Source organism: Cervus elaphus, chromosome 6 (assembly GCF_910594005.1).
Source record: "Cervus elaphus chromosome 6, mCerEla1.1, whole genome shotgun sequence".
NCBI classification, from domain to species: domain Eukaryota; kingdom Metazoa; phylum Chordata; class Mammalia; order Artiodactyla; family Cervidae; genus Cervus; species Cervus elaphus.
This window is the reverse complement of record NC_057820.1, coordinates 613,419-630,121: the sequence shown is the minus strand read 5'-3', so window position 1 is coordinate 630,121 and position 16,703 is coordinate 613,419.

Below are 16,703 nucleotides of genomic sequence, written 5' to 3'. Positions count from 1 at the left end.
CAAACGTGGGGTGACTCCTACACCATGAGCTAAGGTGGGGTGACTTGTACACCCTGAGTTAAGGTGGGGTGAATCCTACACCATGAGTTAAGGTGGGGTGACTTATACCCTGAGCAAGCGTGGGGTGATTCCTACACCCTGAGCTAAGGTGGGGTGACTCCTACACCGTGACCAAGGTGGGGTGACTCCTACACCATGAGCCCGGGGTGGGGTGACCTCTACACCATGAGCTTCGGGGGTTGACTCCTACACCGTGAGCCCAGGTGGTATATAGGCCGCATATGGGGACCAGCCCCCAGGTCTCCCCCAGGTAAGGGGTGGGCCCTGTGGAGACCAGGTGACCTCAGGACCCTCCATGGGTTTGAGGGTGACCGTGTGAGGTGGGTGCCTTCACCCTCAGGCCCAGGCCTCACTCCCCGGTCGTGGAGCCCCAGCTGCTGTGGGCCGGGCGGGGCCCTGGCCTGATGCTTTCAGGGCGGCTGCGCTGAGTATGGGAGCTTGTTTACAAATGCTGCCCCTCTGACTCCACTGAGGATGGTGTTGAAGGGAGGTCCTGAACCCCGAGTCCCCGTGGACCCTCTGACCCTGGCCCATCGATGTTCCCGCCAAGCTGTGCAGGGGTTGGGGTGAGCATCGTTTGCCAGGAGCCGTGTGCAGAACCACCCAGCGTCCACCCCCAGGCCCAGTAATCACCCCCCCCACCCTGTGTCACCACAGAACTGAGACACGCGGGGCTGGCAGACAGGTCCAGGGACTCTGCAGCAGCTTCTCACAGTGATCAGGACAGGGCCGTCCTGTCCATCAGCCCTGCCCTGGGCTGGCCTCTGCGGGCCTGGCCCAGCAGTGGAGCGGGACCCCAGGTGTGTGCATGGAGCTCCGCGCGCCTGTGTCAGCTGGGTCCCAGTGACCGTGGGCAGCAAGGCCTGTTTCCCGGAGCCGGCCGCTCGCCTGCCCACCCGGCCCCCAGCAAGCCCCACAGCCCCCGGACATCCCGCCCGTCTGCAGCTGGATGCGGCCGTCAGCCCTCCCTGAGACTGCGGGGGGTGCGTGGCCCCCTGACCTTCGTTCTGCATCCAGGAGACCCTGTTGATTTCTCTTTGCTGTCAGAGCAGGGCTGAGGACTTCTGATCTCATCCCCTGTCAGAGCTGAAACTTTGTATTTTACTTCAAGCTTTTCTTGGTTTAACTTCCTTTGCAAAAGTGTGAGTTTCAGGAGGCCCGCCCAGTGGCCAGAGTGTGAGGGTGAGTGAATCAGTGACCATGGCGTTTCCTCAGACCGGAAGCTCAGGTTGGCTCGGGACCTCCATGCTGGAGCCCGGTTCCCACCCCCATGACTTCCTCCTCTTGGGTGTTCACACTCCATGTGCTGAAGTAGCTCCCTGAGAATGGGCTCTGGGGACCTGATTTTGTCAAACCTTGTGTGTCTGACATACCCTCCCGGTCTCGTGGGCATGTGGGGCTGGGGCTTAACACTGACATCCCCAGTGAGTTCCCCAGCAGGAACGGAAGTTCAGGGCAACTCGGCCAGAACGCCAGCTGTTTACCGTCAGTAAATTCTTATCTCCAAATGCATATGGACTCACAGGGGTCTGCGAACTTGGGACTACACTACTTTGAGTCTCGTCAAAAAGCAGACATAGCAACAGAGACAGACAGGGGGCCAAATGGAAGGGAAGCCGGAGAGAGCTGGTGCACGTGTGCGTGCGTGTGCGCTCGTGTGAGCTTGTTTGGGGAAACTTGAGCCGTGACGGGGACACCAGTGCGTGGAGCAGGACGGCTGGTCTGTGCCCGGAGTGTGAGTAGAGCAGCCTCTCCGACGACAGGACCACACAGGCACAGATCTCAAGGGGGAACCTGGCTGGCTCCACCTGCCCTCACGGCGGGCTCAGCCTCAGAGGGGCTGGGACAGCGAGGGCCAGGCACGCCCAACGGCGGTCCTGCAATCCTCAGCGCCAAGCAGAACCTGGCCTCCCCTCCATCAAGCCGCCCCCACTGTGGTCCCTTCAGGAGCACAGGGTGGCTGCCTCAGCCCTCTGCCCTCAACCTGGGGCCCACGGCCAGGATCTGTGGGCTTCCTGGGCCCTGGGCAGGGCGCTGGGGGGACAGAGGTCTGGGGTGACCTGAGCAGGACAGTGGGCAGGGGTAGGCTCTCTGCCTGCAGTCGCTGAGTCTCCGCCTGGCCAGCCCCCTCCCGCCTGGGCCCAGAGAGGCCTGGGGCCTGCGTTTGCCGTAGCGCCAGCCGGACCGCCCCCAGCTGCTCTGGGCCCAGGCCCAGCTGGATTCGCAGAAGTGATTTTCCAGCAAAAAACAACATCAGGGGGAAGCGCGGAGAGCAGGGCCAGCTGCAGGCTCTTCCGGGCTCTCTGCCCCGGCCGCCAGTGCTCCCCCGTAAAGAGAACCATCTGGTCCCCTGGACCAGCGGCCGGCGCCCAGTGGAGGCCCTCAGGCCCCTGTGACCAGCCCAGCCCCCCGGCTCACCACACGCAGCCCTGGAAGGGACACTCCATTCCCGTCCTGTGTCTCTGACCCTCTGGCCTCAGACCTGAGGCACGCTGAGTTCCTGGGGGGAACTCATGCTCCCCGAGACCCCCACACAGCTGACACTGCTCTTTCTTCTGGTGACGGCCACGTGGGGCTGCATCGTGGAGATGAGTCACTGTTTACCCCCCCTCCTCGTGCCTTCCGCCTTTCGCTGTTACAAACAGCAGCTCAGCCTGGAGCTTGTCCTTGGATCACTGTTCTGGGGGATTCCCAGGAGTGTCATAGCTCATGCAACATCCACGGCACATAGTCTGGGGAGAGATGCCCACACTGGCCAGTTTAAACGTGTGCCAGCTCTGCTTCTCCACAGCCATTCGGACACGCTGGTTATCGAGCTTCCCAGGTCACCGTGATGTCGCGGTGCGACGTGGACCCTCCGTGTGCTTGTCCCCCGTGAGGCTGCGGTGTGTCTTTGTTCATTTCCTATTTGGGAGGTTATGGATGGTCTTTTTCTTATTGATTTCTAAGAGCTCTTCATATTTTAAGGAGTTAACCTTATCAACAACATGAGTTGTAAATAGTTTCTTCTTTTGTTGTTGGTTTACAAACACATTGGGCTTCCCTTGTGGCTCAGCTGGTAAAGAATCCACCTGCAATGTGGGAGACCTGGCTTCGATCCCTGATTTGGGAAGATCCCCTGGAGAAGGAAAAGGCTCCCCACTCCAGTATTCTGGCCTGAAGAACTCCATGGACTGTATAGTCCATGGGGTCACGAAGAGTCGGCCACAACTGAGCAACTTTCACTGCAAACATGTTTACTGCCTTTCCTCGGGAAGGTCGGCCCCAGGGAGGAGTGTCCTGGCTGCCCCTGCACATGTTGTCTTCACCTGTGAGCTGACCCCACCCAGGCCAAGGGCCCAGGCTCAGGTGAGACCCTCCTCCCCTCGTGCCAGGAGCTTGCCAGGGGTGGAGGCCAGGGGAGGGCCCCCCAGGAGACCGCACTAAGGAGGAGAGACTGCCTCCTCACTCTGATAGAGGCGAGGGGCTTCAGTCCAGGGCAGTTGATGTCTGATGGTCCTTCTCGGTCCAGAAACTAAGATCTCCCATGGGGGAAAACAGCCCCCAACCCACAGCCGAGTCAGGGCTGGCGTGCGGCACCCAGAGCGCAGAGCCCTGCATCTGGAGGGGGAGAAGGGGCAGAGCTCCTCTTTCCTGTCCTTGAAGGCAAAACGCACTGTCCTCGGCAAATGTCCTGTCTTACAGGACACGGGTGGTCCCACCTGCTGTCTGCGTGTCTCCTGGCTGTCCCAGGGTGTTCCCCCCAAGTCCACACACACACACCCCATCATCCTACAGTGGCTCCCCCCCACGGCCCTGCTGGAGGAAGCAGCCCTTCCCAGCTCCTCCTCCTTGCCTGCCCCCGCCATGGCTGACCCGTGTGTTCCGTCTGGCGTGAGCTGGGCCTGTCCCTTGGGTTGCTGCTGCAGCTGCAGTGGTCGGGGGTCAGACCTGGGGTCAGCCCTGCCCCCTCCCTGAGCACAGGGATGAGGCCAGGGGCTGGGCGGGGAGGGGCCGGCAGGGGGGTCCCCGTGAAGGGGGCCAGGCTGGGCCCTTGGGGACGAGAGACGGGAGAGAGGCCACCTCCTTCCCCCTCGGGGAACGTGGAGGGTTTCCCGGAGCCAGACCCGCCCGCATCCACCCCCACCTCCTGCCAGTCTCAGCGCCCCCACCTGAGCCCCACCCGAGGCCTTGGCTGGCCGCCCAGTGCCCCGTCCCCAGGGGCCTTGTCACCAGGCGGGGGCAGGCCGGGGAGGCAGCCCCCTGTCAGGGCTGGGGGCCAGCCTACCAACAAAAGCTGTGAGTGTTTTAACAAATGGAAGATCCTGGAAATTGCTGAGGAAAGACCTGTTCTTGGACCCATGAGGCTTGGCTGGTGCAACCACAGGAGGAGCAGGGGAAGAGGGGCACAGGCTGGATGTGGGGGGGTGTCCAATGGCCTGGCCCCACCCCGGGCCATGCTGTGTCTGCAATGGAATTCCTAGGCCCGGCGGTCATGCCCCCCAGAGCCCCCCGGAGCCCCCTGGAGCCCCCCAGGACCCCCAGCCAGTGTGGGGTGTTGGGCCCGTCCAGCTGCTCCCCACAGCCTGGGGCACCCTTCACCCCACTGCCTCCAGGCCCCTGATGGGGGTATTTGGGGTAACCCGGTCTGTGCTGCCACTCAGCTGTGCCCACCACTTGGGGCCACCCACCCTGGGCCAGTCACATGGACCCCATGGACCCCATGTCCCTATTCGGACCAGGGCGGCCTCTGTGTCCCCAGCCAACTGACCTTTGACAGCACTGCCCCTCCTTACCCCCTCACCTCCCAACCTGTCCCGTGTCCCATCACCCTGCACCTCCTCACTGTACACCCTCACCCCACACCCCCTCACCCTGTACCCCATCACCCCACACCCCCTCCAGCCCACACCCCTTCACCCTGCATCCCTTCCACCCTGCAGCCCCATAACCCCACACCCCCTCACTCTGCACTGGTGGCCCAGCCACCAGCTCTCCCCAGCCCAGGGCCAGGCATTGGTGGGCATGCCCCCTGAGATCCTGGGGGAGCTCCAACCTCACCTCCTAGGGCACCCCAGCTCTCTGTCCCATGACCGAGACCCCCCAGGCCAGGCCTGTGCCCCCAGAGCTGGGCCCAGGGCTGAGCCGCTGTGGCCCCTGCCTGGGGTCCGTCTCAGGAGGAGACCCGTCTTGCTCCGGGACCCCTGTCAGCCTCAGGCTCCCCTCCCCTGGGGGGCTAGTGGCCCCCCCGGGCAGACCATAGCTCGGGGGCCGATGTGCCTGCTGCGGTCCCCAGGCCTGCAGCCGTCGTCATCAGCTGACTCATCAGTGCCCTGCCCCTGGGTGTGGTCCCCACGGGGTCTGTGAGGTCACTGCTGAGGTCACCCCTGGCGGGAAGGACAAATGGACGGACGGGGTCGCAGAGCAGGCCAGGGTGGGGGCGGCTGCGCGATGCCCAGCCAGTCACACGCCAGCAGGTGACTTTGGCCGTGGTCAGCCCAGGGAGCGGGGCCTGGCCATGGAGGACACGCCCGGGTCTACAGCTGGGCCGCCCGTGGGGGACGTGGGCGGGCAGTGCCACCCCGCCCCATGCCAGGTCCTTTAGTTCCCGAGGCTGCCCTGGATGGCCCTCAGGCACCTGGAAGCTGGCCGAGGCTGGGAGTGGCCCACCAGCTTGCGTGGTGGGCAGAGGACACCTCCCGGGGGGGCCCTGTGTCCACTCAGAACCAGGACCGTGTGCTGGGGCACAGCCGTTCCCAGGCTGGCTCTCTGCTGTGTCCCCAGCCCCTTCCTGGCCAGGGCACGGGGTTTGGGGGTAGAGAGGACAGGGTGGGCCGTCATGTCCACCTGGTGCCCCCAGGAGAGCTCAGGGTGTGGCCAAGGGCCAGAGGGCTCCCCAGCACCCCCTCCAGGGCCTGGGGACCAACTCCTGCTGGCCGCCGGGTCTGAGCCCCCAGCCTGTGAAAGGCTTGAGTGGTGGGAGCAGCCCCGCAGGGCCTGCGGTGGGGGGCACCACGTGGGGACCTCTGCGCTGGGTCCCCGGGTGCTTCTGGCAGGGGCGTTAAGTGAGGGGGGCATCCAGCCCCTGGGTTCACCCAACCCTCTCTGAGGCCTGGCCAGGCGGGGTGGACCCAGCAGGTGCCGATGGGGCCCCAGGGTGGTGGGTGCTGGGCTGTGACCTGGCTTCCCCGAGGGAGATGCAGGCTCCTGTTTGTGACCCCAAATCCTGACACTTGCTGCACGTCCCCAGAGCAGCTCCCATAAGGATGAGGAGGACGGGCCGGGCCTGCCGCCCCCTCCACTGGTGATGCCAGCCCTGACCCAGGCCTCCCCTGGCCCAGCCTTCAGAGCCCACTGTGCCCCGCAGACCACGTGGACGTGCATGTACACACACACACACACACACACACATACAGGCCCCGCTGCAACCGCTTGCAGCCCAGGAACCAGCAGAAACAGAAGCCACAGGTGAGTTACGAGGAAATCCGTGCACAGAACTAACGTTCAGACAGCAAAGCAACTCCCAGGTAGAAACGCTGACAAGAACATGACATTTATGACAGCGATACACGTTGTAAATCGTCAAAGCTCAAACTTCTCGCCGGATCTCCTGGGAAAAAGCCCCAGGAGGCGGCCGGCAGCCCGCTGTCCCGGGCAGGAGTCCCCACCACCCAGAGACACCTGGGTTGCTCTAAATGCCACTGGGGCCCCGTAAAGCAGAATAAGGTGGAAACAGCTGAGAGGCCTGCAGGGCCCGGGCGGGGAGGACCAGATGTCAGCGCCGGTTCCCCGCCCAGGAGGTGGGTGGAGCTGACGCCCAAGGGGCTCACGCGCCTCGGGGAGCGGGGGGCGCCGTCTGCCCTCAGCGGGGGGCAGGCCACCCTCTGAGGTTCCAACCCAGCTGACGCCCCTCAACCACGCCCTGTGCCCCCTGCAAGCAGGGTTCAAGAGGTCACGTGACTATCTCTGGCCAAGAACCAAGGCGATACTTGTGAGGCTGTTATAAACCGACACACCAACCATCTCCTGCAAGTCAACAATAAATAAATGAACAGCTGAGTGTGTACACAGCCCACACGGGTGCCTGATGATCTACACGAACAGCCAGCAAGCACATGAACGGTCACACAGTGTCTGTGGTCATCAGGGAAAGCGGATCAGTGGGTCAGGGCTTCATGCCCACCAGGACAGCAGCCGCTGGGGGCCCAGGGGGGTGCTCCGAAATGTCAGAGAGCTGCCACCCAGCCCCGCAGGCCTGTGCACACACAGGTGGCCACACGAGGCACAGGTGTCCTCACAGGTGTTCCAGCAGCCAGGAGGCAGGAAGAGCCCGCTGTGGTTGGCAGATGAATCGATAAACAAAACGTGGTCCGTCCACACGAGGAGCACGACCCAGCGCTAGAGAGGAGGCCAGGCCTGACGCCCGCAGGAACAGGGGGGAACGGACCTTGAAAACACGACGTGGTTGAAGGTGAGTCCCGAAGGCCATGCCTGTGGCTGCACGCGTGTGAACGCCCTGCACGGGCAGATCCCGCGAGGCAGAGCGCGGGCCCCAGGCAGGGAGGGTGGGTGGACCGCTAGAGGCGACGACCACTGTGATGCACACGGGGACTCTCTGGGGAGCAGGGGGAAGGTTCTGAAATTGGGTAGAGGTGACAGTTGCATGACACTGAGCAAATTGAAGACCAGTGAAGCGCGCGCTTCTAAAGGGTGGACCTATGTCCCTTGAGCTGCATCTCAGAAAAGCCGGGGTGCTTCCCCCATCCATCTTCGGGGGCCTACGGGGCCTGCAGAAGGGGGGAAACTGTGCTGGGTCCTGAGCGCGGCCCCCTTCTGGGAGGACGTGCAGAGAGCAGTGGCCCCCGAGGCCACGTGGACCCCGGCTCTTCTGCCGGTCAGGCCAGTGTGCCCCCTCTTCTCTGAGGGCCTCCGTCCTCCCCCATGGTTTCTGAGGCCTGGACTGTGGGGCAGAGGCCTGCGCCCTGGAGGATCTGCGGCCTGTCCAGAGGAACAACCAGGCAGGGGAGGCCAGCCCCACGCTGCAGGCCAGCAGAGAGCCAGCCGGGTGGAGAGCAAGGCCCCCCCAGAGTGGCTCCAGCCAAGGGAGGGGCATGGGGAGCAGAGCGGGGACCTGGGCCCTCCTCCTCCCGCCCTCGCCCCCGCCCCCCAGGGCCCTGTCTGTCCGTGTGTCCTCCCAGAGGGCTGCCCGGGCTGGGGTGGGCGGGAGGGGCACCCACACCTGGCTTGCAGCTGCAGGGCCTCAGGCTTCCTGCTGAAGAAGGGCCGCCCGGCGGGGCGCGGCGGGAGCCTCGTCCCTGAACGCTTAGCTCACGGTTCACACGTCCTCCGCAGGCCGCCATGTCGTGGGCAGCTGGCGGTGCAGTGCTGAGCTGGCGAGCCGCCCGGGACCTCCTCCTCTGATCGGCGTCCTCGCTTGTGCCCAGGGCAGCTCAGTCTAAGGCCAGACCTCCTCATGGCAGCCTCAGTCCCTCACTCGGTGCAGGGCACCCCACCGTTCAGCCCCTCCGCACCCCAGCCATGTCCCGTCCCGGCCGCTGGAGGACTGCTCCCAGCTCCTTGCACAGGATGGCGTGTGTGTGTGTGTGTGTGTGTGTGCGTGTGTAGGCTCAGTCATGTCCAACTCTGTGACCCCATGGACCGTAGCCCCCCAGGCTCCTCTGTCCATAGAACTCTCCAGGCAAGAACACTAGAGCGGGTTGCCATTTCCTCCTCCAAGGATGGCATTTATGACTTAATAAAACACTGTTTTATGCACTGACTTTCTATGTGGCTTTGCTCACATATTCCAGAGTCCTGCTCTGGGCTCCAGACAGCTTAGTCTCTGCGTCACCAGCACACGGATGGGGTTTCTGTGGTTGCAGGTATGTTCTGAGTCATGTGAACACTGCCCCCAAGATGGCCTGATGTTCGTCAAGCCCTTGCCAGGTGTCGCCTGCTGCCGCGGGTCCCCACGCCCACCACACCCCCTTGACAGCTGCAGGGCCCAGGGCTTTGGGCTCAGTGGCACCCAAGGCCAATCAGGTGGATCTGGACCACTGCAGCCCCTTGCCTCCCTCCCCCCACATCTGCCCTCCACGGAGACCGTAGGCTCCATGGCGGGAAAGGCTGGGATCTGTCAGGAGCAAGTGCACCTTCTGCACTGGCTTCCCAGACCTCCAGGAGCCAGGACTCTTCCCATCCGGTCAGGTCTCATTTGCTCCGCGCTCAGCAGGTGTGGTCTCCTCCTGTGGTTCTGACCTGTGGGGAGACTGCCGCTTATCACGTTTGGCGCCTCTCCATGGCATTGTGTCGTCCTCACCATGCACATGGCAAGGCTGTGCCCGGGGCCCTGGCAGCCAGGCAAGCACTGACCGAGCGGTGACCACAAGACCCCAGTGGGCTGGCGTGGCCACCTCCAACATGCAGCCTCAGAAGAGGTGGCAGCCACTTCCTCCCACTCTCCCCTCCTGTAGGCTGGACCCTGCAGCCCAGGACACAGCCCCAGAGGCCAGAGGGGAGGTGTGGTAGAGGGGGAGTGGTTCCTGGGCCTGGGGGAGCAGAGAGGCCATCAGATGCAAGAGCTGTGAATACCTTTGCCTGTTCCATCACCTTTATGCTTGGGGCTGATCAACCACACGGTTACTGCTGCAAATGGAATTTCTGCTGCCTTTGCTTCTAGGTGCTCATTGTTCAAGAAATTACTGGCTTTTCTGTATTTATCTGGTATCATTTTATTATTCATTTTTAATTTTTTAAACTAGGAGGTATGTGGAAATCTCTAGATTTATAATCATAGCAACATTAAAATTTTATCTATTTTTCCTAAGGTTAATGTCATTTAATTTTCTTTTCTTATTGCATTTGCTACAACCTTCAAGAAAATGTTAAATTACAACAGACAAAGGGGAGTTCAGTGCTTTTTCCTGCATTTTTGAGAGTTTTGTGTTTTCCATGTAGCATGATCTTGGCCTCTTGTGGGCAAAATTTTTACCTTTTTTTTCCCCGTTTTAATTAATATCATAATTAATAAAATTGCTAAATTTTGTCACATTTCTTTTCAGTACTTATTGATTTGGTTTTATTAATTTTCTCTGCTAATTTGTCCATGAAATTATTTAAATGAATCATTGAGCCACTCTTGGAAACCTGGCCTAGGCCCATTGTAACACATAATCCTGCAGACTCTCTAGTGGGTTCTCTCTGCTACTTATTTAGATTTTTTCCTCATCTCCATTTATAAGTGATATTTGTCTATAGTTTTCTTTTCTGTAATACATCAAGTTCTTGTATTAAATTTTACTGGTTTCATGAGGTGAATTAGTTTTCCATGTTTTTATATGTCTCAGAAAAGTTAAAATAACATTGGAATAGCTTTTCTTGTAACTTCAGGTCAGCTCACAGTCAGTTGTGAACATCTGTTCCTGGTGCTTTTCTCTACTCGATCATTTTAGATCACCTTCCCAGGTTCTTGCATTTGCTTGCTCATGTTTTCCTTACTGTAAGTTATTTTGGTGATTTGCATTCACTAGAAAATTACCAGTTTGCTCAGGTTTCTGACAGCTGCCCCAGACAGCAAGCTGTGGTGTGTGTCATCCTGCCCACCTTTTCTGTCCCCGAGTCTCCTTTTTCATTCCTAATTATAGGCGGTTTCTGAATTTCATACGCAAAGTCTAAATCGAGACCGCCATCCCTGCATCAGGCTCTTGGGACCAGTGGCTCCTCTGATTCTCTTTTAGAAGAAACACTTTATCATTTCTCTTTTTTACTTATTCTCTACTTCACTGATTTCTGCTTTTACCTCCATAATTTCCTCTTTCTACTTTTTGAACGGTACCTTATTCGAATTCTAATTCCCAAAGATGGTCAGGAAATCCCTCACTGCTGTTCTTTCCTCTGAGAATCTGAGCAACAGTCATCAGAGCCCACGGGCTCAGCTGAGATGCTGAGATTTCCAGAGAGCCTGTGTGCTCAGATTTCATTTCCTGCTTTATCTAAGTTTCCCTGGAAATGTCTTTCTTAGTTTCTGAGTAATCAAGATTGGGGGTGTGTTTAAAATTTATTTAAAATTTTGTTGGATTATAATAAGATTTTTGTTAACCTACTTTTTTAGCTCAGTGAGGTTTCCTTTGTGGGCGAGTCAACGTCACAGCCTCATAGTACAATGTTTTCTCTGTGGAGCGTGAAGACCGGTTTCTACACCCACTTCTGCTGGTTTTCTGGCTGCCACAAGACCTGGCCATGATGAGGGCTGGGAGAATCCCTGCCTGTACCCACGGTTCCTGTGTTACCTCTCAGGGGCTTTCTGAAGTGGCCCCTGGCACGTACGTCTGCAGTGCCCCGCCACGTGCTAGCTCAGGGAACAAAGGCGTGTGCGAGTGTGTCCAGTCTTAGGTCAGCCTCCTTGCTGGACCTGCGTCCCGCCCCCAACCTCTTCTGGACATCATCTTGTGCCTCCGCTCTGCTTCATGGGCAGCACTGGCCTTTTTCTGGAATTCTCCTTGGAGGGGCCACGTGGGTGCCAAGCTCACAGCAGCTGCTCCTGGGCTCGCCAGGATCCTGGGCGGCGTCCCCCGCCCCCGTGACCCACGGGGATGACATCGCACTGTCCTCAGCTCCCGGGTTGCTGATGAGAACTCCAGGCCTCTTCATATTTTCTGTCTTGAAGTAACATGTTCCGATGACAGGCGTGAAAATTTCCCTCCTGGGGGTTTGTGAGAGCGAGGAGGGCGCCGGCAAACCCCCAGCAGCTTCCGCGGGCCTCTGCCTGGTACCCGCCGGGTGGTCCCCCACCTTCCTCTGCGCTCTCGCGGTCAGGGACCCCCCACTGGACATCGTGTGTTTGCCCAGTGGTTGGTGGTGAAGGTGAGAGGTTGCGACCTTAGAGGGCTGGGCCTAAGAGGGCTCCTCAGAGCCTTGCAGACCCCGTGTCTAGACAGGGGAGGAGAGGCCCCGAGGGGCAACCTCCCTGAGGGTGCACAGCTGGTGCACGACGGGCACTGCATCCCTTACCCCGGAGCACTGGACCTCCTTGGGCAAGACCCCGTGGGCGTGGTCCCGACCGTATGGGTGTGGCCCCCAGTGGGCGTGGCCTCCAGTGGGCGTGGCCTCCCCGTGGGTGAGGCCCTATGCGGGCGTGGTATCTCATGGACAGGGCTTCCTGTGGGCGTGCTCCCACTGGGTGTGGTGTCCCGTGGGCGTGGCCCTATAGGCGAGGCCGCACATGGGTGTGGTCCCATTGGGCGTGGCTACCATGGGCGTGGCCTTATAGGGAGGCCGAGGCCCCTCTTTCCTGGGCGCATCCCAGGCCGGGTTCCCTGTGGCTGCCCCTTCCCTGCCCACAGAGAGGACAGGCAGAGGACGGGTGGGTGAAAGGACTGGGTCAGCGGGAGAGCAGGCAGCCTCCATGGGCCTCCTAAGGGGTAAGAGTGCCGGGAACTCCCCCAAATGGTCCCTTCTTGTATTAGTCAGAGGAGCCCACTGAGACTACCACAGCAAAGGGGACACTCACTGCCTTACAAGGGGAGTGGAGGGCAGCCCCCACCCGGCCCGGTGGGACCCGAGTGTACCCCCTCCCCTTCACTGCTCTCCCCAGGGAGGGCTTCCCGGGAGGGCTTCTCCCCTGGAACAGCCCTCATCACTTGTCACCCTCCCAAGCCCAGTGTCCTGACATCCAGGACATCAGGGGCTCGAGCGCCAGCCCCTAACCCACCGAGGACAGTGCCCTCCAAACAGGGTGAAGCCCGGAGAAGGGGGGAGGACAGGGTTGCCCTGGGGAGGACCTGGAGAGGTAAAGCCCATCTGCTCTGCCAGGAGCTGTGGCCACTGGGTTCTCACCCCAGCAGCTCTAGGCCCAGGTGCCAACCCCCAGGACACGTCACCCAGGTCTAATGCAGGGGTCCACATGTTAGCCTGCCCCCTGAGAGTGATGGCCGCCTCAGCTGCTCCCCTGGGATTCCCGCCCAAGCCAGCCTCACACCTGGGTCAGTGGACACACGTGGACCTGGACACTGTGCCCCATGCCTGGTCATGCCCTTCAAACCGCCCAGGACTCATGGGTTCTCCAGGCAGTGTGGGGTCCCCCAGGGGTTCTGCATGGAGGGACCCAGCAGAAAGCTGCTGATGTCTGGGCCGGTCCCAGGCTGGGCTAGCAACAGGAGCCGGTGTGAGCATCCTGGCTCTGACCAGTGTGTGGGGCGGAGGGTGGAGGGTACAGGCAACTGGACTATTTCTGCAACTTTTCTGTAAGCCTAAAATTATCTCAGAAGCAGTCTTTTTAAACAAGTGTCCCTGTGGTAGGGTCGGTGGGGGTGAGGGTTTGTGATGTGCCTGTCACGCACGTCCCGCTGGCCACCTCTGCTTCTCCCCAGAGGTCACCTGGGGCCCCTTGGCTCCCTGGAGAGTGGGTGTTTGCTCCAGGCCCTCCTCGTCAGACACAGGCCCCGGGACCCCCAGGCAGGCTCCCGTGCTCACCCCTCACTGGCAGATGAGGAGCTGCTGGGGCTGGGGGGCGGGGCAGATCAAATCATGAATAAGGCTCACTTCCCACGTCTGTCAGATGTCCTTCTGGAAGTTCCGGAAGGAAGGGGGGCATTTCACAAAGTGCTCTTGATCCTCCCAGCGCTGCCCACCTGCTCTGTGCCCCATGGTCTGAAGGGGCTGCAGCAGGCACCACGCCAGGGCACCCTCCCAACAGCGGAGCTGTTTAGAGGATGGGGGCCCCATGGGCAGACCCCCTGCAGAGGTGCAGGTGCTGGGCTGCAGGGCCCCCCACCCCGGGACAGGCAGCCCCGGTCTGGGGGTGGGGGTCAGTGTGCAGGTGGGACAGCTGCTGGGGGGTGGGGGCCCTGCTGGCCACGGGCTGCGCCGGTGATTTTCCTACCAGTGGCTATGGCCCCCGGCCAGGTGAGCAGACGCTGACCCACATTTCCACTGCGCCCGGCGGAAAGCAGGCCACCGTGAGGCTGGAGCCGGGGCGTCCGGCCGCAAAGCTGTGGACTCAGAATTTCCAGGCTGGGAAGTGCGTCCCCGGGGGAGAGAGGCCTTGCCGGGCTGGGGATGGGCAGCAGGGGCTGCCTGGGCAGAGCCCCGTGTTCCTTGCAGTTGCCCCACCACCTGGCGGCCCCTCCCCACCGGGGCTGGTCCAGGAGCCCCCATCTGGTGCTGCCCACGGGTTTGAAAACAGCCCCTCAACGGGGGCCCTTTCTGTTGAACCTGCCACCCTGACTGGACAGAACGGCCTGGACATGACACCCCAGGCCCCAGATATGGGGCCATTGGCCATTCTGGGGGAGGGGTGGATGGCCAGGGGCCACAGCTTGGGGAGGGCTCTTGGTTCTCTGGTAGCCTTGCCCACAGCCCAGGCCATGTGTCTCCCCCTTGACACACTGTCCCCAGCTGCCCCTTGCCCCAGGATGCCCGAGGAGGCTGCGGTAGACATCCCGCCCCCCGCAGTGCTCAGGGCTACTGCACGTGAGGCCAGCAGGGGTGTCACAGCTTCGCTTACCAGCCCCGAGGCCGGGCCGGGGTGACAGCAGGGGCTCTGGGAGAAGGGCTGGGTCCCTGAGCTGCAGGGCAGCCCCTCCCCCTGGACAGACAGGCAGACACATCTCAGGACAGCTACCCAGCAGAGGAACAAGGAGCACGGAGCAGGGGGAGCAGGGCAGGCAGGCCCACAGAGTCAGTCCAGAGCCAGACCTCCCGAGCAGGTGTGTCCTCAAAAACAGCTGCAGGTCAGCCTGGGACTTGGTCTATGATGGGGAGCGCCTGGCAGGCGTGTGAGGGGTGTGTTCACACATGTGCCATCCTGGATCCTGGCGCGGTGGGAGTGGAGGCCCTGGGGACCCCGGTCCCCCCAGACACTGAGGTCCGTGACCCACACGTTCTCCACCCGAAAACCTCAGTCCGGCATCTCCCTCCTCCGGAGCTGGACCAGCTCTGCTTCCCAGAAGAGCCCAGCCTGGGGTTTGCCCCCAGCTGTTGCCCCCGGTCTGCAGCCCTGGCCAGGCTCTTCCCCAGGGCTCAGTCTCCCTGTTGACAGGATGGGTGGGTGGTGTGGCCCCTGGGCGCCTGCTGGACCAGGGAGCGATGAGACAAGCCCAGACTGAGGCCCCGGATGGCAAAGAAACGTCCAGGCTCTTAGCAGGACGGACTGTGCTCACCGTCCCCCCTCCCCTGCAATCCAGCCTGCGAGTCCTCTGAACTGACGGGGGGGGGGAGGCACAGATGGAGGTGCTCTCTGCCCCAGGACCCCAGGTTTGCCTGAGGGTACCCCTCTCCAGGGAGCACCTCGTCTCGGGGGAGCACCCTCTCCTGGGAGCACCCCCTCTCGGGGGAGCACCCTCTCCTGGGAGCACCCCCTCTCGGGGGAGCACCCTTTCCTGGGAGCACTCCCTCTGATGGCTCTCCCCATGTTGCTCCCCCTGCACCTTGTGTCCTTCGGGAAGGGGGTTCCCCGAGCTCATCATGACAGCTTCCAGGTTCAGATACAGCTGACAACTCCACAGCCCCGTGGAGAGCAAGAGGAAATCCAAGGGAAGGAAGCAAATGTGAAAATTAAAGCGTAAATCCCCAAATCCCAAACCGCTCCCAGGGATGCACAGCCAGCCTGGCTGCTAGGGAGCCGCTGAGCCAGACTTGGACGGAGCTCCCTTCCCGCACGGCCACTGGGCTGGCCTGTGGGGTCATGGGGGGGTCATCTCTGTGGGGAAGCACGGTGGGGTGGCCAGAGGGGCTGGAGGGTCATCGGGGAGCAGTCACATCCCACACGCGGCAGACTCTGAGGCGACTTAGGCTCAGGGATCCCTCAGGCCAGCCCACCCCGGTGGTGAGTGTCCACTATCCCGTCAGAGTCCAGAAGCCCCGGTGCTGGGCGGCCAGGCCCGGACGGCAGGGGCTGCTGCCCCGGGCGCCTGGCCGCCTCCTCCTGCCCTGGTGCAAACCCCGCGGCATGCGTGGGGAACCCACACAAGGGGGCTTGGCGGTCCCTCTGAGCTCTGCATCCATGGCAGTCATCAGCCCCCATCTCCACCCCAGCCCGCACTCCACTCCCCGACCCCCAGGCCTTCCCTGTCCGTCTCAGAGCCCCTCCCAAGGCCGAGCTCTGCTGGACAGGGTCCCAGGGAGGGTGTAGGAGGTGGTGGAGTGTGCGGCCTGAGAGGAGGCCCCTGGGGCCAGTGTCCTGGGGGAGACCTGCTGGGTGCTTCCCGGGCGCCAGCCCTTCCGCATGGTCCGTCTACACTGGTGGCTGAAACTGCGAGCAGACAGGAAATCATAGCCTCAACCTGCCTGCGTCCCGCGGCGGGGCCGGGAAGAGGCCGGGGCAGCTCACATCCAGGGGGCCCCACCCAGCACCCTTGTCCTGGGCTGGGCGAGGAGGGGCGCGGGTGAGGGCGCATCCTGTGGGTGAACTTCCTCCGGCCCCTCAGCTGCTCTGAAACTCCCTCCCAGCTTGGTGCACATCAGCCGCTTACCTGGAGTTACCCTGGGAGCCCAACTCCGACTGGCAGGTTGCGTTGGGTCTGGGGGCTGCAAACAAACCTGGGCACTGGAGCCCCTTCCACAGGCCACGCTGTGGCCCCTGGGCGTGGTGACCCCAGAGCTGACCTGTCCCTGCGGGTCCTGGAGGCCTGGGCGGCAGCCCCATGTTCCCCAGGGGCCACCAGCCC